Genomic DNA, 21,499 nt, shown 5'->3' with positions numbered 1-21,499 from the left:
TATTAAGAAAATACAAGTTTATAGTTACTTTATTCTCATGGTGAATGCACCCTTTTAAGATGTTGTAAAGTGATCCTTACCTTTTAGTTTTATTTTTTGCTTTAATACTTTTGCTTTTGATACTATTATAATTAATACTTGTGTTTTTAGTTAGCGTTTAATGAAACATTTTTCATATGTTAACACCTTTATCTTTCTATGCTTTATATTATATTTTTTAAAACATAATAATAATAATAATATTTATTTTATTTTAGTTTTTGAGACTGGGTTTCTCTGTATAGCTTTGTAGACCAGGCTGTCCTTGAACTCACAGAGATCTACCTGTCTGCCTCCTAAGTGCTGGGATTAAAGGCCTGTGTCACCACTGCTGCTGGTTTGTTATTTCTTTGTATTTATATTTTATTTGCTTTTTTGTGCAACTTTTAACAATTAAAATATAACTACATCATTTCTCCTCCCCCTCTACTTCTTCTTATCCCCTCTTATGTTCCTCTCCCTCCTCTCAGATTATGGACTCTTTTTCTTTAATTATTATTGTCACATATGTATATAAATGCATAAATAAATAAGTACAATTTGCAGAATTGTTTAGTATTGCTCATATATGTACGTTTTCAGGGCTGACCACTTAGTATTGGATAGCCTATAAAGGGGCTTGTCCCTGGGGAAGACAAATTCTCCTGTTTTCAGCAGTCTTTAATTGCCTGTAGGGGTGGGGCTCCTTGAGACTTCTGCTTTCCATGTTAGCGTGTCTGTAGATGTTGTTTAGACAGCCGTATTGTTGAAGTTTCATGGGTAGAGCTTCTTTGTCATTTCTAGGAGACACAATCTCACAGCCTATTCCTGAGCCTTTGGTTATACTCTTTCTGCTCCCTCTCCCATGATATTCCCTGAGCTTTGGATGTAGGGGCTCCATAGTAGATGTATCAGCTATAGCTGGCTGCCTCTTGGTCTGTTGTTTGATGCATTTTGACTAGTTGTAGGTTTCTTAAATGAAAGTTATGAAAGCAATCTTTATCTGTGGGTATAAGGGTAAGTATTTAGAACACAGTTAGGTATTATATTGGCTTGGTAAAGTAGCATTAGTAGGTTCTTCTCTAAGATCCATAACCATAGGTAGTTGGTTAGGTTTAGAGTATCATGCAGAATCTTAAATCCAATTAGACAGCAGTTAGTTACTAACAAGATGTGACTGTCACTAGCCCACCTTTAGGAATATCTTGCTGTATGTGCTAGCTGCTTTGTGGTTCATAGATATCATAGCTATGTAGGACTATTGACTGTTTCCCTACCTTGGCAGTTACGTAGAAAATTATGGTATAAGGAGAGCTAATCCTCAGGGAGGAGACTTTTGGGTCAGTCCTGTCTAGAGTTCTGTGTCCGAAGTGCATGGTGCCTTCTGTAATTGGGACTTACCTTCAACCTCTAGGAGGCAACCAAGGGCAACAACAATAAACTATAGTGTTTTGGGAGTCTCTTGGACTTCACTGACCAACCATTTAAAAAGGGGTTTCTCATGCCTAGTATGGAGTTTTGTTAGATAGTCTATGATTTTGGGGAGGAGTATTGGCAGCTCAAGTAGCATAACTTCATTTAAACTATGTACATATGTTTATACAATACATGTGTATGTATTATATGTAATTTTAGATACATAGAAAGTAATATGATTCCTTATGGCTTTTTCAAACATCCTTTCTCCTTCTGTAATGACATTCCTACCCTCTCCTCAATTAAAGCCACCTCCCATTTTTCCTATTTCTCCTTGCATACCATCTCTATTCTACTATTCCCATTTAAATACTCCTTCCTGTATTTCCTTTTACCTTCATGGTTTCGCATCATTCTAGGATTCATATGTATAACACACACACACACACACACACACACACACACACACACATATATATATATATATATACATACACATATACACACACCTGAAGACTTGGAGCTGAGAACCACAAATGAGATATGACATGTGGCATTTGTATCTCTGAATCTGGGTTACCTCACTCAATATGACATTTTCAGTTCAATCCATTTACCTGAAAATTTAATTCTTCTATATGTGGATATCCAATTTTCCCAGAACCATTTTTTTTAAATGTTTGTTTTTTAAAGTTGAGTGTTGATGGCACACTCCTTTAATCCTAGAGGCAGAGGTAGGCAGATCTGTGTGACCTTGAAGCCAGTGTGACCTACAAAGCAAGTTTCAGGACAGCCAGGGCTGTTACCTAGAAAAACTCTGTCTTGAAAAACAAACAAACAAACAAACGAACAAACGATCCCCCCACCCAACTCAAGGGTGCTTTTGGCTTCTTTGTCAAATATATTGTTGCGGTAAGTGCTTTTAAACAGGGAGCTGTCTCTCCAGCACCATGAATAAATTCTTTTAGCACTAGATTTTTCAGTAGGATCAAAATGGTGACTTAAAACATTTGGTATGTTTCCTCTCCCTGTGTCCAGATGCAAGTGTTCTTTCATTACTAGGTATGTTTCAAGATTGTAGGTTGTGTCCTTAACCCGGTCATATTTAGACATTTGTTTCTACAGAGAACTTAAAAATTGGTATTATCAAAGTTAATGGCCTCCTCACTGCATGTTTTCCTTTTTTCTTTCTTTCTTCCTAAATGGTGTTTAAGGACCACAGGCTTAAGTCAGTTTTGAATTGACTCCTTATCTGTATATGAGGGTACCGTGGGTGCTTTTGTTTGTTTGCATGTTTACACCCCAAGGATTAAAATTTTTTTGTTACAGAGATTTGTGCTGCAAACCAACAGATTTCTTCTGGACTGTTTGCTCTGAGGAGAGCAGAGCTCAGCACACCACACAATGGCTATTGTTTCTTCTCTTTGTTCCTTATGTTTCTTTGTCTCTGTCTAACTGTCTCTCATCACCACAGACTGATAGAGTCCTGTCTTTCAGAGTATAGTTTTATGAGCACTTATCAGGGGACATTGCCTGGTTGAGATGCAGTCAGTTGGGCTAAAGGAAAGAGTCTCTCCCCAGAGTCTAGTATAGCCATTTGAAGGATATATACACTGAGTAGTCTGGATTGAGACATATGATCTATAAGAAGGACTCCAGTACTGTATTCCATTGCCTAATACCAAACATCAACATTTTGACCTAGGCTCCTAAATCTCTAAAAGGGACATGGCAGATCTTGATATATAACATATTGTGTAACAGTTCTTTATAAGTTTTCCAGCAAGCAACACAGCAATCATATGTATAGTTGTTTGTACCCATTTAATAGGCAAATAAGCAAGAGAAGACAGAGCCCTTGCAGCAAGGATCAATGGCTGCATAATCCTGCATATCTGTTTGCTACTACTTTGTTTGTTGATATAGGCTAGATGCTCACCCATCAAAACTGCTGATCCCACAAACACCCCTACCTACCCACACACCTATGCCCAACACAAGAAAGGTTTCGTTATATAATTTGTGTAATTAGTGGGACTTTTTGGTACAAGCAGAACTTCCTTATATCTTACATTTCTATAAACCCCTTCATCCTTCATCCTGACATCTCTTGTTGTTGCCCTTTCCCTCCTAAGTGTTGTCTCAAGTATAGTGAATCTTTGAATGCTACCTGGTGGAAATGGAAGCTCCCAAGAAACCAGATTCCTGCTCAATGCAGAGTTTGGTAGGAAACTGAATTAAAGGAAAAAAAAAAAAAAAGGAATAAAAAGGAAAGGAAAAGACATGACTACTCCTAGGTATGGCGGAGGAGAAAGTTTATTGTAGGTAAAAGGGAGAGCATGGTAGAGGCAGAGACATCTGGGGAGAGTCCAGAGTGGTCAAGACCAGACTGAGCTGGGCCAGGTGAGGAGAAGGGGAGGAGAAGAAAAGGGGAGGGGAAGGGGAAGAGAAGGGGGAGGAGACAGGAGAACCAGGAATAGCAGCCAGGAGTTCAAAGGTCCAATAAGGGGTGGGTAACCAAAATTTCTGAATTATATAGGGAAGAGCCTCTGGGATAAGGACTGCCCAGCCCCTGGGCTGGTTAGAGGGCAGCGTGTGCTAGCCATTACCCTGGTAGGCACTGAGGAATGCTCGGAGAACCAGCTTTGATATGTTAAATAGACACCTCAGCCATTTGTCCTGGATTTTAAATTTAACAGAAACAAAGCACACATCGATCCTGCATATACACTGGGGATTCTACAGACAAGGACAAAATCCACATGTGCACTTCGGCTCTGTGTCTCTATGGACTCATAGGTCTGGAGTTGGGTGAATTGCATATTCTACATCTTGGAGGACAGTAACTTTATCTGTCACATTACCTTCCCTGAATGAAATGGTCTACCATGATACTAGTCTACATGCTCCTGGTGAGTTTAAGATTTACAGGTACGCAGGTCTTGAACAGAAATCTGATCATGTATACTATTGTTAATCATGAAATTTGCCAGAGAAAAGTCAGTTCCACCATTTTGGTCCAAATTAAGGAAAGCTTTATTAAAATTTCATATATTGACCAATTTGGAATTTGGTCAGGTCTACTCCATGTAAACTTTGCTTCTGAGTGGCCCTGAGACACATATCAGGACTATTTTAGACAAAACCCAAAGTCCACTGTACTTTCCCATGAGTCTTTATTGTTATTTTTAAGAACTACAACTCTCAGAATCCCAGGAAGATTTCTGGTCCTTGGGCAGATAAGGCTTACAGGTTAACTTGGGTCTAACATGACATAACCTTCTTGGCATTTCTAGGAGACACCACCTCACAGCAGACTTCCTGTTGCTCTGGCTCTTACAGTCTTTGCACCTCCACTCCCATGCTGTTCTCTGAGCTTTAGGTGTAAGAGATCTGTAGAAGGTCTGTCTGTTGGTCCTGGGCCCTCCAGTCTATTGATATATGCATTATGGCCTGTAGTAGCTTTCTGTAATGACCTCCATTTTCTGTAACAAGAGCTTCTTTGGCTGGGAGCCATACTTATCTGTATGTAGGGATATATATATATATCCCTACATACATACACCACATATAAACATATGATATGTAGGATACATTTTAAAATGTGGATAGGAATTACGTCGGTCTAGTAAATTGGTGCTAGTAGATTCTTGTATAAGATTCATGACCTTACTTGTCCTGGGTTTCTAGCACCAGGTATGGTTTCCCTCTTATTGCATGGGCCTCAAGTCCATTTAGACAGCTGTTGGTTACCAGCAAGAAACAAGTAGCACTAGGGATACCTTGCTGTTCTGGTCTTTTTGTAGTTCATAGGCATCACAGCACCATAGGACCATTGATTGCTCCCCTCCCTTGGCCATTCCCACCCATCTGGTACTATGAAAGATAGACTGCAGGAAGTAGACTTTCAGGTTAGATTCAGCTTAGATCTTCCAATTTCGGTGCCTGAAAGGTGTGGTGTCTTCAGCAATAGGAACTTATATATAATCTCTGGAAGGCAGCTAAAGACAACAGCAATGCCTATGTTATTTTGGGAGTCTGTCAGACAACCCTAAGCATAAAAGGAGGTTTCTCAAGCCTAGTACTAGGGTTTTCTTAGGTAGTCTATGGCACTTGTATTCACTTACATCTTGATCCTTATTTTGCTACAAGTTCCACAGCTGATGCACTTAACTTTTGATTTCCTGTTTCTGGGGAATGTACATTTTATTCCTTTGAACAGTCTTTTATCTTTGTTCCTTTGACTCTAAAGCTATTTTCATTTCCTATTGCAGTAGGAATTACTTGAACATATTCTAGAGTTTTGCACATTTCCTGTCTTACTTGAATTGTATTTGCATATATTTTAGAGTTTTCAATTTGTTTTTGTTATAATTTGCAGTCATGAGGCTAAGCCTCTAGATGTCAGTCCTGTACCACTGAAGGAGTGTGTGCTTGCCTGCTAGTAATCCTGGCAAAGCTGGAATGCAGGTGCTTCTGCTTCTCCAAAGATCACTTCGTTTGCCAGTGATAGTGTCTTCTGTTTTCCATATTTCCCTTTTGATTTACTATCACAACATTTGAGCATCCATTATATTTGGCATCAAAGTGAAATTTGTAAAACAACAGGATGATAGATCAGATCTAAGGTAGCCATTAAAGGTGGTGTTTTTAGTGATGATGACAATGACTATTGACCAGAACATTAAAAATTCTTGGTCATGGATTGACACATTATTAGTGTATCTAGTACAGAAACTGATTGCTGGATAGCATTTGATATTAACATAGTCTAAATGTTTACTACCCATAGTTAGCCCTTTTCTCTTTCATCTTTTTTTTTTTTTCCACTTTTTCTTTTTGTTTTCTGAGACAGGGTTTCTCTGTTTAACCCTGGCTGTTCTGGAACTCAGAGATTCACCTGCTTCTGCCTCCCAAGTGCAGGGATTAGAGGCATGTGCCATAACTGCTCAGCTTTTTCTTTTTAACTTTTAAACTATTACAGATGATTGCCTGACTTAAGAAGTTGGACATTTTGCTGGGATGGACAGATTTATTATGGAGGCAGGATTAGGAAGATGAGTCACTTTTCCATCCCTTTCCTTTGTCAAGCCAAGTAAGCATCCTGACAAGAACCTGTAACCCTTTGTCTCTGTTGGTGTGCTGTATTCCCTCATGAACTTGTTAACTTTGCTTCTTTCTATGACTTCAGCCTGGACCCTTAACACTATACAACTTCTTTGAAAAGGCATTATCCTGGCCTTGTCAGGGCTAAGAAGTGGGGATTTGTATTCTCTGTGCAAATCCTTCATCAGTAGGGAACAGTCAACCCAAAGCCTCTCCAGCAAGGCTTAACTGGTGTGATCAGGGTGACTGATAGATTGAAGGCTCAAATTCTAGCGATTATGCCCTGGATTGGTGTGTCCCTTTGCATTTGCACACCCTGGTCTTAGTTCAGGCAGGGATCTTTGCACATTTATAGTTACTTTCCTTCTTGCCTTTAGCTTTTGCAGGGCTTGGCATCTCGTAATACATTTTTCATTGTGTTCTTCTTGCCAAATAAACTGTCCGAAATCTCCAGCTACCTTTTGTGATATGTTCCCAAGATGTTTCCACAGTGGCCTAATAACAAGACAATGAAGGAACTGAAATCCTTAGTGCTTTAGGCTGTCTTTACTGTTGTTATCATAAAAGTGCCAAATTCTCTGAGGAATAGTGTAGCCCCTATGTAACAGGCATGATTCCATATTTCCTGGAGAAACGCCAGTGCTTTCAGTCTCGGCTTGGACTTTTGTTTCTTGCCTCTGGAATATGTGTCCTGCCCCACCTCCATTTTTGGACTATTGAGATTCTCTTGAATTCTTCAGAATCAGGATGAAATTGAACCTATCTTCATAAATGTTCTGCTGCCCTCAGTGTTGGAAGAAAACTTCCCCTTTTCTTTTCATCTCTAATGCTTTGTTTTTGTCCCTTTTGTGGTATCTGCAATGCTTCTTATTACAGTCATTTGTTAATATAGCTTATCATCCCTGCTGGATGGCAGCCTTTTAAAAGACAGGGATTTTTTTTTTATCATATTCATAGTTTCATTTCTGTCAGTATCAAGGACCAACAGACAAACATAATAGATTCTGCTTATAAATGTATATACATAAATCCATTTTTATAAAGTTACATGTATATAGCCTATGTTGGGTGATTTTTTTTTTTCTGTTGATATGTAATGCTGGATACATCTTCAAGGCCAAAGATGAAGTGTACAAGTTCCCCTCATTTGTTAAAGAATTGCTAGGCGCTTGTATGAAATACTGATTTCTCCCCAGGTCTAGAATGTACTCCTTGTAGCGGCCTCTTTAAGTCAACCTGGGCATATATTAGAGAGGGGAATCCTTAGAAAGGATTGGATGGATAGTTGACATTTATTGCACTGTTGATTTTAGTCATGTGCTTGTAGTATTTGTTTATACCCTCCATAGATAGTGAGTACAGTAAGTGGGAAGGGGACATAACAGCAGTAGTCTGGCTCATTCTGGCTCAGCTATTATTAGATGTAAATAAATTTTTTTAAATTCAATATATGCATGCTGTCACAGACTCTCTGAGGTCATATTGTATCAGCTCGATGTATCTGGAAAATGATGTTTTCTTAGAGTCATCCACCACTTCTGGCTCTTAAAGTCTTTACTCAGCTTCTTTTGCATAGATCCCAGAGCCTTAGGGGAGAAGATATATATGTATGTAAGTATATGTATATGTATATGTAAATGTGTGTATATTTTTTTTTTCACTGAGGGCTGAGTGCTACAAAGACTCTCACTCATGGCATGTTGTCTACTTGTGTATCTCATTGCTCATTCCCATCTGCTGAAATAAGAAGCTTCTTTGATGAGGGTTCAGCAATGCACTTATCTATGGGTACAGCAATATGTGATTAGGAACAATTTTTTATTGCTGTGTTCATTTAGCAGAATAATTGTTGTAGCAAGAATAGTAAACATCCAGAGACAAATATTGGGTCACTAGAGAGTTCTTACCTCTTACCAAGGATCAGACCAAAGCAGGTCAATCCTGTCCTCAGAGAGACTGCAGACTGCAATGCTCTCCACCAAACCTCAGACTGCACTGAGTTCCTACCTGATATTCCTCTCTAGCACTGGTATTAAAGTCTCCAGTATTGGGATCAAAGGTGTGAGCTCTGTTTGTCTTTTAGACTGATTCACACTCATGTAGCCCTGTGTGTCCTTGAACTCACAGAGATCTATCTGCTTCTGTTTCCTGAACACTAGGATTAAAGGGTTGGCAAGCCCTGGTTGTCCTCTATAGTTAACTAATGGCTTAGTATGTATGGATGTATGTAGCTAACTAGTGACTTAGCTCTGCACTCTGATCTTCAGACAAGCTTTATTTGTTAGGTTACAAATAAAATATAACTACAAATTGTAGTATGTTTTCTCCAAGGGTACAAGATCTACAGTAATGCATAGAGTAGTCATGGCAAGAGTTGCTTTGGGCGGAGAATGTTTCATAAGCTGGGTCAGCACAAAAGTCTGTGTGTCTGCCTTCTCTGGTCTGGTTCCAATGAGGGTCAAAGGCCTAAAGCTAAAGATCTTGAATCTTGGCAGACAGATTGATGAAAGCTTTGGATGGTTCAATGGAGCATAACAAAAATATTTAATAAACATGTTTTCTGTGATATGAAATGTGTATTATTTAATAAGGCAGAGTTGGAAAATAATAAATTGCATAGCAATTTGTGGTCTATGCAGCATTTCCACTAGCAATTTATCTTTCCATTTGAAAACATAAATTCAGAACAATTTTTCAAATTAGAAGTAAGAGCGGCTAAGGTTCTTTTCAGCTGGGGTACAGAAATGCTTTGTCAGTACACAGTGTCACATGGCTGCTAAATGACAGCCAAGGTTTGAACTCCGGTTTTATTTCTCCCAGACCTAGTGCTCTTTTTCATTACCCCTTGGAACATCCTAAATACTGCTAGCACTTTGACTTATATCCCCAAGAATGATGGCCTCACCAAACAGACAATTTCTAGACAGTTATATGCACAAACTGGACATCACTCAGCATCTTCTGCCTCCAACTTCCAGCTGTATTCCTTAAAGTTTTAAACAATTTATTAAAAAGTGACCGAAATTCATTAAGTTAAGAGGCCTTTGATTTTATTAGTGCCAAAAAGTTTTTAAGTGGAGGGATACCAAGTGGCTGGTTTGATTAACCTCAAATTTGAAACTCTCCATGCAGTCTCATTGACTGTTTTTAGGGACTCAATGAATTATTTTACTACTAAAAAATGAATGCCAAAGGTATTCTGAGACTTAGAAGGGGTTTATAAAGTTATGAGGAAGACCTTAGAATATTCAGAATAAACTTCAGCACTTGTTACACCTAGAGTAGTGTTTCAAAGATGTTAAGTTTGGGTGACCTTATGTTTGTTTATAATCTATCTGTTAAACAGTTTCCTACTAAATGCTATTATGAGGCTATGTCTGAAACATAATTTCAAGAACTCAAGTAATTCATCTCCTAAAAGAGCAGTGAAAAATCTCACTCTTTTAACAAGGTCTTAAGGCTCAGATATTTTTTTAAAACAAACACTCATTATTTAAGATATTTTTATGTGAAAATGTAATATGAGCAGGACTTCCTTGTTAAACTCCTCTTCTGGGGGTTACTTCTCTGGTGCTGACTGGCTTCAGCCTTTGCTTTAATGCTCAACCTGGCATGGAAACTAAAAGAAAGGTATTTTAATATTGAATCTGTTAATGTGAGATAGTGGTCCCCAAATTACTAGGTTATTGTAATCACCTGAAACATTTATCAAAAATAAAGCTCACCCCTGGCCTGGGCCAATTCACCCTTCCTTGGCTGAACTTGTGATGTCCTTCATTGCCGGGGGGTAGGGGGTGGGGGGTGGTGGGTGTCACCATATTGATGCCTAACTTCTTATGGGTACCTCTACAGCCCCGAATTCCTGGAATGAAGTGATTCTCTTTCTTCTGCCTCCTGAAAAGCTAGGAATTGGGGATGGATTTGATTAAAACATATTAGATGCATCTATAAAATTATAAATAATAAAAAATTTAAAAAGACTACTTCCTTCCCAAGCAGACTAATCCGAATGTGAGATGTCTGGGAAACTGCCCCTGTCACTGATAACTAGGTGATTTTAATATCAGTATGCTTAAGAAAAATAATGACAGGGTCTTGTGTTTCCTAAGCTGGCTTTGAACTTGCTTTGTAGATGAGGCTGGCCTTGAACCACTGTTTCTCTTGTTTTAGCCTCCCAGGTGCTAAGATTAGAAGCATGAACTACCATGCCTGGTTATCTATAGGAAAGTTTGAGAATTTGATTAATACCTGTGATTTTTGTGTTGAGTACATCTGGTAAACTTAAAAACAAATGTGTGTTTCTGGGTTTTATCCCCTAAAAACAGATTTGAAAAGCTGTAAGTGGTCAACCAACAACCTGTGGCAGAACAGTGACAGAAGGGTTCACATTACAGAGTAAGGGAAGCTTGAGGTCACCAGAGATGGGCAGTATACAAACATGGGAATTTATGGCTAGACTGGATTAGGAAAAACTCAGGCCAAGAATCTGATACATAGATCCACCCACCAGAGAAACTTTCAGGATTAGAGAACAAAATCCTGGCTGTAATAAAGGATATCAGAGCTAAAGTGCTGTTTTTCTGTCTATTAAAAAATGGACAAATGTACTAAAGGATCAAGGCAATAAAATGACTCCTAGTGACATACTGCTATACCCTTAGATCTTTAGATTGTTGTCTCACTCAGCACACACCAGAGAAGCTTCTTCTTCTAGTAAATGGGATTTAACATGTAGACTCATAACTGGACAATGTGCAGAGTGAGAGACAAAGATTTTGGAGCACTCATTCCTAAATGAGACAGATGTCTTCATCAGAAACCCCCCCCCAAATGGCTCAGGGATCTATGCAGAAGAGGCTTTGGAAAGATTGCAAGAGTCAGAGGTGACTCCAGGGAAATAGTGTCTTCCAGACACAACAGAGCTGATGTACTTAGGAACTCAAAGAGAAGCTTTCACAGATTCAAGCCAGACAGGATCCCAGCACTTAGAGGAGGAAGTGGACATGGGGGTCTGTGGTAGTTTGAATAAGAATAGCCTCCCTCTTTCCCTTCCTTTTTCCCTCCCTCTCTCCCTCTTCCCACCCCCCTTCCCGCCTATGGATGCCTATGGATTATGAGGTAGAACTCTCAGCTACATCTCCAACACCATGTCTGCCTGTGTGCCACCATGCTCCCTGACATGATGACAATGGACTACCCTCTGAAACTGTAAGCCAGCCCCAATTAAATGCTTTCTTTTTAAAGAGTTGACTTGGTCATGTTATTTCTTCATAGCAATAGAACAGTGACTAAGACATCATTTCAATCCCAACTAAAAAGGGGGAAAAAGTCAGTCTCCTTCAATGGCGTGTCAGTGGGTTTATCAGTCACAGAGCAGGCCCCATGCCCAGGAGGAGTTGATTGATCTTTGCTTGTGGCTTGTGTATGTGTGTTTGAGAGGAGGGGGGAGGAACAAAACAAAGTTGGTGGGGTGGGAGGTAGGGGCTATATAAAGCTGGGCATGATTATAACATGTCTATAACTCCAGCCTTACAGGCATGGAGACCATTTCTGCGAGCTCACTGGGCAGGCAATCTATTAAATAATGGGTAAGTCTAGGTTGGACCTACAGGGTGATCCATAGGGATTTTGTGAATGGGTTGGTAATAGCTATATTTGCAAATATAATGATGAAAGGTGGACAGCAGATGGAGCAGAAGCAGAATTGCCCTGGGTTCTGGTAACCTAGACTTCTTTAGTTCTGTGTTATCTTCTTCTTCTTTTTTAAACATATCCTCAGAGTGATTATTTGTTTACTTCTATTCTATAAATAGCAGGGAGGATAAGGAATTGTTTGGTATAAAGGAAAGTTTATGGATCCTACCTTAGATTAATGGTTTAAAAACCTGTCAGAGTGAGACCAGGGAATAGCACTTTAAGTAAGCTCTTAAGGATTCTTACACACACTGAAGTTTAAAAATCATGACCTTATCAGAAACCTCTGAAGCCAGAAATATGTCTAGACAGGCATTTTTACCTGTAAAAAAATGCAAGCCCACTGGGAAGGATTATCCAGCAAACAGATTATCAGACATTAAAATGAATTCACACGTTTGAGGTGAAAAAATAGCAGCTAAAAGGGAGTGGAGGATCTGAGGAGGAGGTAATTGAAAAAGTAAAAGCATAGAAACTTTGATGGTTGGGCCTCCTGGGTGTGTTTTTTTTTTATAATTATAAGAGGGAGATGCATTTTGGGAATAGGAAAATTGGAGACTTTGTTAGCAAGTTGGTTCCCATGGCATCTTCAGCAAGAACCATGCTGTTATGTCTGGGTAGACCAACAGTTTGTTCTGATTGTGAAAAGGACAAGATGGCTGGGAGAGCGTCTATTAGTTCCTTTTCTGAAAATTTAGTGATATTGCTTAGGGTTGCTGGGAATTGAACTCAGGACCTTTGGAAGAGCAGCCAGTGCTCTTAACTGCTGAGCAGTCACTCTAGCCACTATTCTCAGAATTTTGCGTCACTGAAAATACTCCTCTCTTGGGTTGAAGATAGTTGATGGAATCGACTATCTGTGATACTGAGCATAAGGTGTGGCTAAGAAGCAGAATGTCAGAATACAACCTAAAAGTCTTATGAGGAAGAAATTCTGAGACAAGCTGCAAACTGACTAACTGCGAACATCTTGCCAGAAGTAGACTCTCAATGTTGGACCTTTTGTTTACATTGTGGTTAGTGCTATAGAAAAACTGAAGAGCAAAGGACCTGCTACTCTACTGAGCATCCTGGGAAGATCACAGATTACTCTGACAGAAATTTTCCTTAAAAAATGAGGAAGAAACTCAGTCTCATTTCCTTAGTTTTGTGGAGAAATAATGTTAAGTTCAGACCCCCTAGTTTTGTGACTATATTCTGTAAGTCTACCTAGTTATCTGTCTTATTTTTATATTTAAAATTTTGGTATATACACATTATTGTTCATTAAACACAAACTTTTAAGAAATGCAACCACAAATATGCAATATTTAAAAGGCACACATTTAACACTTGTCAATAGATGTATACGTGGTATTAATTTTAAGAAACTGCATAGATTCCCAGTATGTGCATATGGCATAATTCCCTATTCTCAGACATTTATCTAAACTGCCCCTTTTGATCATGATGCAGTTTTACTTTTGTATATAAAGGAAATAAAACTACATGACAGTAAAAAGCAGCTTTCTTATACAAACATAAATACCTAATATTATTTGCCCAAGATATAGATCTTTGAACAACCACTATTTTTTTTATTTTATATAACCAAGTCCATTTAAATGAAAACAAACATTTATAGACAATATTTGGGAATTTGGGCGTCGTTCTTTCCAAACTACTTCCTGCTGGTAAGGGACGGTGTCATGGGGGATTCGAAGAAGATTCAGAAATCCTGGCTGTAGTCTGTCAGGCTGCTTTGTCCAGCTTTTTTGAATGTAGGATCACCTGGTACTCTGTTTCAGGTGGTCTGGCTTGATCAAACCACATTAGTCTGGAAAGAATCCACATCTTTTCATTTTCTGTGGAAACAAAAATTGAAATCCTTTTCCCCAGTAACTTGTCCTTGAACTTAAATTTTGGAGTCAAAGCATTTTTTTTTTAAATTTAATTTGTTATTTTACATGTCGATCCCAGTTCCCTCTCCCTCCCTCCCAACCTCCCTCCGTTCCTTCCTCCCTTCTTCCCTCCCTTTTACCCTCTCTGCCCTCTCACATGCACTCTAACCACCCTCCCATCCCCCCACCCCAATTCCATATGTAGGGGAATGCCATCCAGTTGGGGTCATGTAGATCTGACAGGTCATGTGAAGTAGGGTCTAGGGCTTCTCTCCTGTCTCTAGATTAAGGCAGTTATCCCTCCATGGGGGATGTGTTTGCAAAGTCCTTTTGTGCTCCAGGGATACATCCTGGCTCCACTGTCTGAGGTCCCTTAGACTGCTCAATCCTTCTGGCTGAGACCCATATTTGGGGGGGGGGCTGAGTCAGTCCCATGCTGGCTTCCCAGCTATCAGTCTGGTGGCCTGTTAGCTCCTCCTTGTTCAGGTAAGCTGTCTCTATGTGTTTCTGCTACCTGGTCTTGTCCTCTCCCTCTGCATCTGAGTTATACTTCAACTCAGTGCTTATGTATGGGTGTTTGCTTCTGTTTCCAACAGGCATTAGTTGAGGGCTCCATGGATAAGTTAGTTGTTGATCTCACTCTCCGGGAAGGACATTTATGATAGCCTTTGCAGGGAAGCTCAAATTGTTAGTTGGGAGCAGTCTTGTAGTTCTCTCGACCTTTCTTTGTGTTCAGTTTTATCTTCAAACCAATATTGGCTCCCTCTTTTATGTTCTCTCTCTCTCTCTGTCTCTGTCTGTCTCTTTCTTCTATTCCTAACCAGGCTTAATCTTCCTGGTCACACGTTTTCCTTTCCTCCCCCTCGTTTTCTCCTACTTCTCTCTCCATTTGCTGCCCCCCCCCCACTTCCCCTGAACTCTGGGGGACTTGTCCATTACCAGTTCTGTGAGGGACTTTATATGAATCTCTTAGAAGACACCTTGTATCCTAGTTCCTCTGGTGAACACTATTTTTATCAGATCGGATGCTTTGCAATGAAAATATAGCATGCAGGATGGATATATGTTGCCGATTACTATGTTGTGGTGATTGGTACACATGGGTCCTATTTTTATTTTTCAGTGCTGAAAATTGATTGAGCTTATGTCCTAATGAATGTTAGACTCTGCCCCTGAGTTATGTACCTAGTTCATATTTTATAGCTTATTCTGGGGCAGGCCTCACTAAGTTGCTTGGGCTGACTTTGAACTCACACTATAGTCTAAGGGAGGCCTTGAACTTGAAATCTTCCTGCCTCAGTCTCCCAGGTATCTAGCTGTACCACTTGCTTATGCCACCAGCCTAAAGACCTTTCTTTTGATTCTATCTTCATGAGCCAACCATTTAATTTTAGCTTGGCTCCTTGAATGCATTTAACATTCTGAGCAACTTAACAAGTTGTCATCTCAAGAGTAATGCTGCTGTGACTTTATCTAGTGGGAGTAGCTCATCTACTTGAGACTCGGTACTTTGGGTGATTTGATAAAATTGAGCTTATCAGTTTGTAAGGGAAAGGGTGAATTTCTACTAGTTCATCATTGGTTATAAATGTTTAAATAGTTATTTATCAGGTTAGAGAGACAAGTATGTTAGATATCTGTCACTGTGTAGCACACTAAAAATGTTGCCACTTTAAAACTGGTCATTTAATCAGTGTCCACAAGCTGCAAATTTAGAATCAGTTTACCTCATTCTGCCATAGGGAGGACATGATTAAAATGTAAGTTAGACGCCGAGGGGAGCCTGGACAAGACTGCAGAGTCCTCCGTCTTGGAAGACGAGGTTGCACAGGGTGAAGAGCTGGACTCCCTCGAAGGCGGGGATGAGATCGAGAACAATGGAAATGAAGAGTGACAGCAGCAGCTCCTCTGCTCGCTCCAAGTGTTGAAAACTGTTGACAGGTGGTAGTCCTACTGTTTACACTCACAGTTAATGTTCATACCTAGTTTTATAAGCTGTTCTGTAACATAGCGTAGCAAAAGGGAGAAAAAAAAGAAAAGAAAAAAGAGAAAAAAAGGAAAAAAGTCCAAGTCATGTTATATGCAGGTGTGTCCGAAGGTATCTTGGTCATTAAGTATTGTGCAGTGCATTATTTATTATTCCTAGGAAAGATGAAATTTGAGAGGTGATCATGTCTTTTTAAGGAAACTTAACATAATGCTCTGCTTTTCTTTGGGTACCGCTGGTATGATAGTAAAGAGCAATTTGTAACAGCGGCACTACTGGAAGGAAGCGCTGCTCCGACGAAGTATGAAGTTATATATTTATTTTTTTTAATTTTAATTTTTTTTTTTTTTTGCTGTGAAGGTCAAGATGAAATTTACCATACATATCATAACTTGCTCATTCGTTTCCCTTTCTGACTGTATGGGGTTCCTACATTGCGCATACACACACATCCATACACTCTGACAATCTCCACATTAGTGTGAACGCCTCTACCCCGAGGCGCAGCAATAATAAGGCAGCTGTTGAATGTGAAGGGTCCCTTTGGAAAACTAACCTACTGGGAGGGTTCTTGCCAGACAACTGGAGTTCCATTGGCTTGTGGTCTTGCGATGCACTGGTATAAACAAAATATATAGAAGATATAAATAAAAAAATATATATATAAATAAAATATATATATATATATATATATATATATATATAAATGTAAGTCAGGGCTAGTCACTGGAGTGCTTGAAGTAGACAGAATTTGTCCATAGAGTAATTCATTCTTGTGGTTGGCAAGTGGGTCCTGGGTGATATGGTCAACCTTAATTTCTGTTGGCCATGGCCTCTCAATAGTCTGTGTGAGTGACCTCATGATGTTGGCCTGTTGGCATTGTTTCATAGCTAGCAACCCAAGTTACAGCAGACAAGAGTGGTGATCTTTTGTTCAGTATTCTGATGCTCTAAAATAATGCCTTGCCACTTTTTTAGGAAGTACTTAATCCAGTTAAATTAACTGCTAAAATTAACCATCATTGGTTGTGTGTTTGTGTGTGGACTTTTTTTCTGAAAAACATTAGAAAATTTTGGGCATAAAAGGAATCATAATTCCTCTTCTAATTTAAGAAATGTGATAAGATAGAACATTTAGGTTGGTCTAAAAGATGTAGATTTTATGTGTTCTTTTTTAATTTTATTTTTTTGTTGGATAAGCAGTGAGACTCTGGATTCAAAATCAAAAAGTATTTTTAGGACTTCATGTACATTATAATTTCAAAACCTATAAATACAGTTTATGTTTATGCATATCTTTCAAGTCGTTCAAGTAAGAATTATTTATGTAGTGTTATTCTTAACACATTCAGGAATGAATTGCAGAAATTATTGTCATTGATAAGTCAGTGTTCTTCTGACTGTAGTATCTTTGCCACATCCTTCTTTGAGGAAATTTTCTTAACAGCAGTGCTTGTATCCATGGAAATAACTATAAAATATAATGCATTCAGATGTCTGAGATCTCAAAGGGAGAAGTTCTATGATAAAAATTTTGACACAAATACTTTATGTGGTAGAAATTCCTCTCTAATTCTAGAGATAGAAAGCAACTAAGTTTCATGTATATGTAAGTACACATACATGTATATTTGTAACACTAAAACACAGTGACTTTTTTTTCCAGAAGATAAATACGAAAATCTATCTTAATTATATTTTCTGGTTTTAGAAGCATAGTTCTCCTACCAATTACAGGTGTGGTAAAAGATAACTTTCTTACCTACTATTTATGGTTACAGAAATGACTTATGTTCTCTTAACTCTTAGTGTAGACTGCCGACTCCGAGTTTTCAGAGTGATTATGAAGATATGAAAGGGGCATAATGCTGTTTCTGGGAATCTGGAAAAATGTTTGCTGAGGTCAAGAGGTAAATTCTTAGAGGTTCAAAGTCTTATATACAATAAGGTGCTGTGAAGTTCCAGGTTGAAAAATGAACTAGTCAGCAATCAATCAAAATTTGGATTATGATCACATTGACATAATTATTTGAACCATCTGGGTGGTTATGGCATAGTGTTCATAGTAAATAAATTTTTTATGTGACTCAATTTATGTAACATATAAATAAGTGAGATTTGGGGAAAAAAGAGAAAGTGAAAGAAAATTGAAGGTCTTTGTGACAATTAGATACAATGTACTTACGTTTATATCAATGATTTCAAGCCCCCAGACTTGATAAATTGATACAATAGACCCCAGATTCACAGTGACCCATTTCTTCAGACTGCTCTCTTAGCCTTAAAGCCACTTTGTAGTGTGTGAGGTGGGTGGTGGGTCTTAAACCAGTTCTTTACTTCAATTCTATGTAGGAAGGAATTGGAGCAACAGGTTTAGTCTCGAGCTTGTAGCTTCCTTTGGACTTTCCCCTAAGTGAGATTTGTTAACAATATTGAGAGAGAGAGAGAGAGAGAGAGAGAGAGAGAGAGAGAGAGAGGGGGAGAGAGAGAGAGAGAGAGAGAGAGAGAGTGAGAGTGAGATATCTTTGGAGACACAGTTTATGGTATCCACCTATTGCTAGTTCTGTGATCTTGGAAAGGCTAACTAATTTTACTAACTTTCTTTAAAAAAAATGTACAGACTTCTGAGGGCTGGCTGGACAATTTGTGAGATTCAGAAAACAGGCTAAAAACAGGAAAAAGTACTATTAATAAATATTTTATTCTAAAAATTCCATTGCTTTGAGAACATAATTGGTTGTTTTAAGTTCATAAAAAAATAAAAATATAAATATTTGCATGGATTTTTACCATGTGTGTTTTTATTATATAATGTCAACATATGATGACTAAATGTATGCATATATAATAAGGCACTTAATGTATATAGGACTTTGTGTTCCAAGATGCAAATGTATTTTATTCTTAGTAGTATATCATTAAAAATGTGCAAAGTAACTTTTCATTTTACTTTTTAACATGTGGACATTATCCTTAGCTCTCATCTTCCCCTCACTAATAACTAAGGATTGTAATGAGAAGCACTTGTGGGTTGCTTTCTTTTCTCCTTTCTCTAGGCATTGCACTCAGTAAGATGAATAAAAAGATGCAACAGGGTTATTCATTGGACTTAGAGCAACCATGGAGAATATGTCCATGAGCATTTTCCCAGTGGGGCTTAAGTAAGGCAAGAAGATTCACCCCGACTGTGTGTGGCTCCATCTCCGAGGCTAGCATCTCATGTTAAATAAAAACAGAAACAGAAGGAAGGGAGATGAGGACACGCATTTGTCTCTCCCAGCTTCCTGACTGAGGGTTCACTGTGACAGGTAGCTCTACATTATGGCTGCCATGTCTCCCCTGTCTTTATGAACTGTATCCCTCCAAACCATGAACCAGAAACTAACCCTCATTTCTCAAGTTGTATTTTGTATTTGCTGCCACAGCAATGAGAAAAGTAACTAATATAGAAATCAGTGCTGAGAAGTGGGACTGTTACTGTGATAACCTGACCCCACAGTTCATAAGCCTTTGGAACTGGCTTGAGGGAGGACAGTGGAAGACACTGGAGCTGCAGGAAAGGAAAATCCTAGAATAGAGCTTAATAGATCATTCTGGTGGGCATCTCGAACATCTGGGACATTAGAATACTGAGAGAAATTTGGAGCGTGGAAGGTCAATACACGAGATTTCACAGGGGAACGGTACTTTATTGGGAACTTTCATTCATGTTATATTGTGACAAAAAGAAAAAAAAAATCTGGCCATGCTTTGTTCATGTCATGAAAACCTGAATGAGGCTGAATTAAAAAGCAGTAGACCAATATGTTTAGTGGGGGAATGTCAAGGCAGCATAACATTCAGTCTGTGTCAGGGCCTCTGCTTGCTGTTAAGTGAGTGCTGCAGCTAGAGAAAGGAGAAAAAAGAAAGGCTTGTGCTATTTGGTGAAGAAAAGAATGTGAGTTTAACGTCTTCCTCAAAGCTGGAGTGGAGAAAGCAGCTGCAGTAATTGCTAGAGATTAGTGTCAGAAAGGTGAAGGAAGCATGTTATAAAACCTATGAAGGTTAAGTAAGTGCAAACGGCTGGCAACTTACAGCTGACATGGGGATGAATCCACTTTGCGCACGTGCATGCTGTTTTAGCGCTCTGAAATCGTTCACACAACATACACCTGAAGAGAAGACTACAGAGGATTTCAGGGTTCTTAGCATCAGAGTTTTTAATCAAGTGCAGAGCCTTCTGGAATGGGGCTTCCTGAGATTGTTTTCATTACTCACCCACCCATGAAGGTGACCCTGTATCTACTTTGTTTACGTTATAAACCTCTCACATAGCACATATTGTGTTGCTAATAAGTATTCCTCCTTATCTGAAAACACTACATTCTCTTGCAATAGATATTTATATGGGTGGAAACTTGAGGCTCAAGGAAAATTACTTATATTTGACCTATCACTTTTTTTTTTTTAAATCTTTGGTTTTTGGCCTATAAGAACTGGATAAGTGTCTCTTTTAAAAAAAAATTATTTTTCTTATTTTACATATCATTCCCAGTTCCCTCTCCCCCTTCCCTCCCTCCCTCCTTCCCTCCTTCTCTTCCACCCTCCCATGCTCCCCGACCATCCTCCCTCCCATTCCCCCCCCCCCCCACTCCACTCCACATGTACATGCTTTCCAGGAGGGATCATCAAAATCTGTCAAGTCATTTGGAGTAGAGACTAGGCCCTCTCTCCTGCCTCTAGACTAAGGGAGTATCCCTTCATGGGGAATGTGCTCCCAAAGTCCTTTCGTCCACCAGGGATTCATCCTGGTTCCACTGTCAGAAGTCCCTTAGACTGCCCAGGCCTTCTAACTGAGACCCATGTTCAGGGGGTCTGAGTCATTGGCCTATAACTTTTAATAAGAGAAATAATGGCATTGAGTGTAAAATTGTAATCCTATTAGCTGATCAAGTTCTAGCTGTGGGCAGGGAACTGAATGTGAACAGCACTGGGCAGAGAGGGGGACAGACAGAGGAGATGAATTGTGCTGCAATGGATCAGAAGGATGGGTTAGGAACATGAGACATGAAAGTCCCATTCTTTCACCTCCTTTTTGTGAGCTAGGGCCAAATGGTCTATTTTGCAACTTGATTTACAGCTATCTGATCAAATTAGGAGACCATTCTAAGAGAAGAATAGTAGCTTAAGATCCTGGGTCTATTCAAAACCACTGCATAACTACGACCAAGAGTAGTCATAGGCTAGGTGTTTGGTCACTGTTTATTTGCAGTATATTTTTATTATGTTCATTAAAATCCTGGCTCAAATATTTTCTACAATGCAAATAACATTCTAAACATGTTTCTTAAAAATTCCACTGTTCACAATAAGAATGCTTCCTAATTTGAGGGCTATATTTTGGATCAGAGGTCAACTA

Source organism: Phodopus roborovskii, unplaced genomic scaffold (assembly GCF_943737965.1).
Source record: "Phodopus roborovskii unplaced genomic scaffold, PHOROB, whole genome shotgun sequence".
In the NCBI taxonomy this organism is placed as follows: Eukaryota; Metazoa; Chordata; class Mammalia; order Rodentia; family Cricetidae; genus Phodopus; species Phodopus roborovskii.
This window is presented reverse-complemented; position numbering follows the sequence as displayed.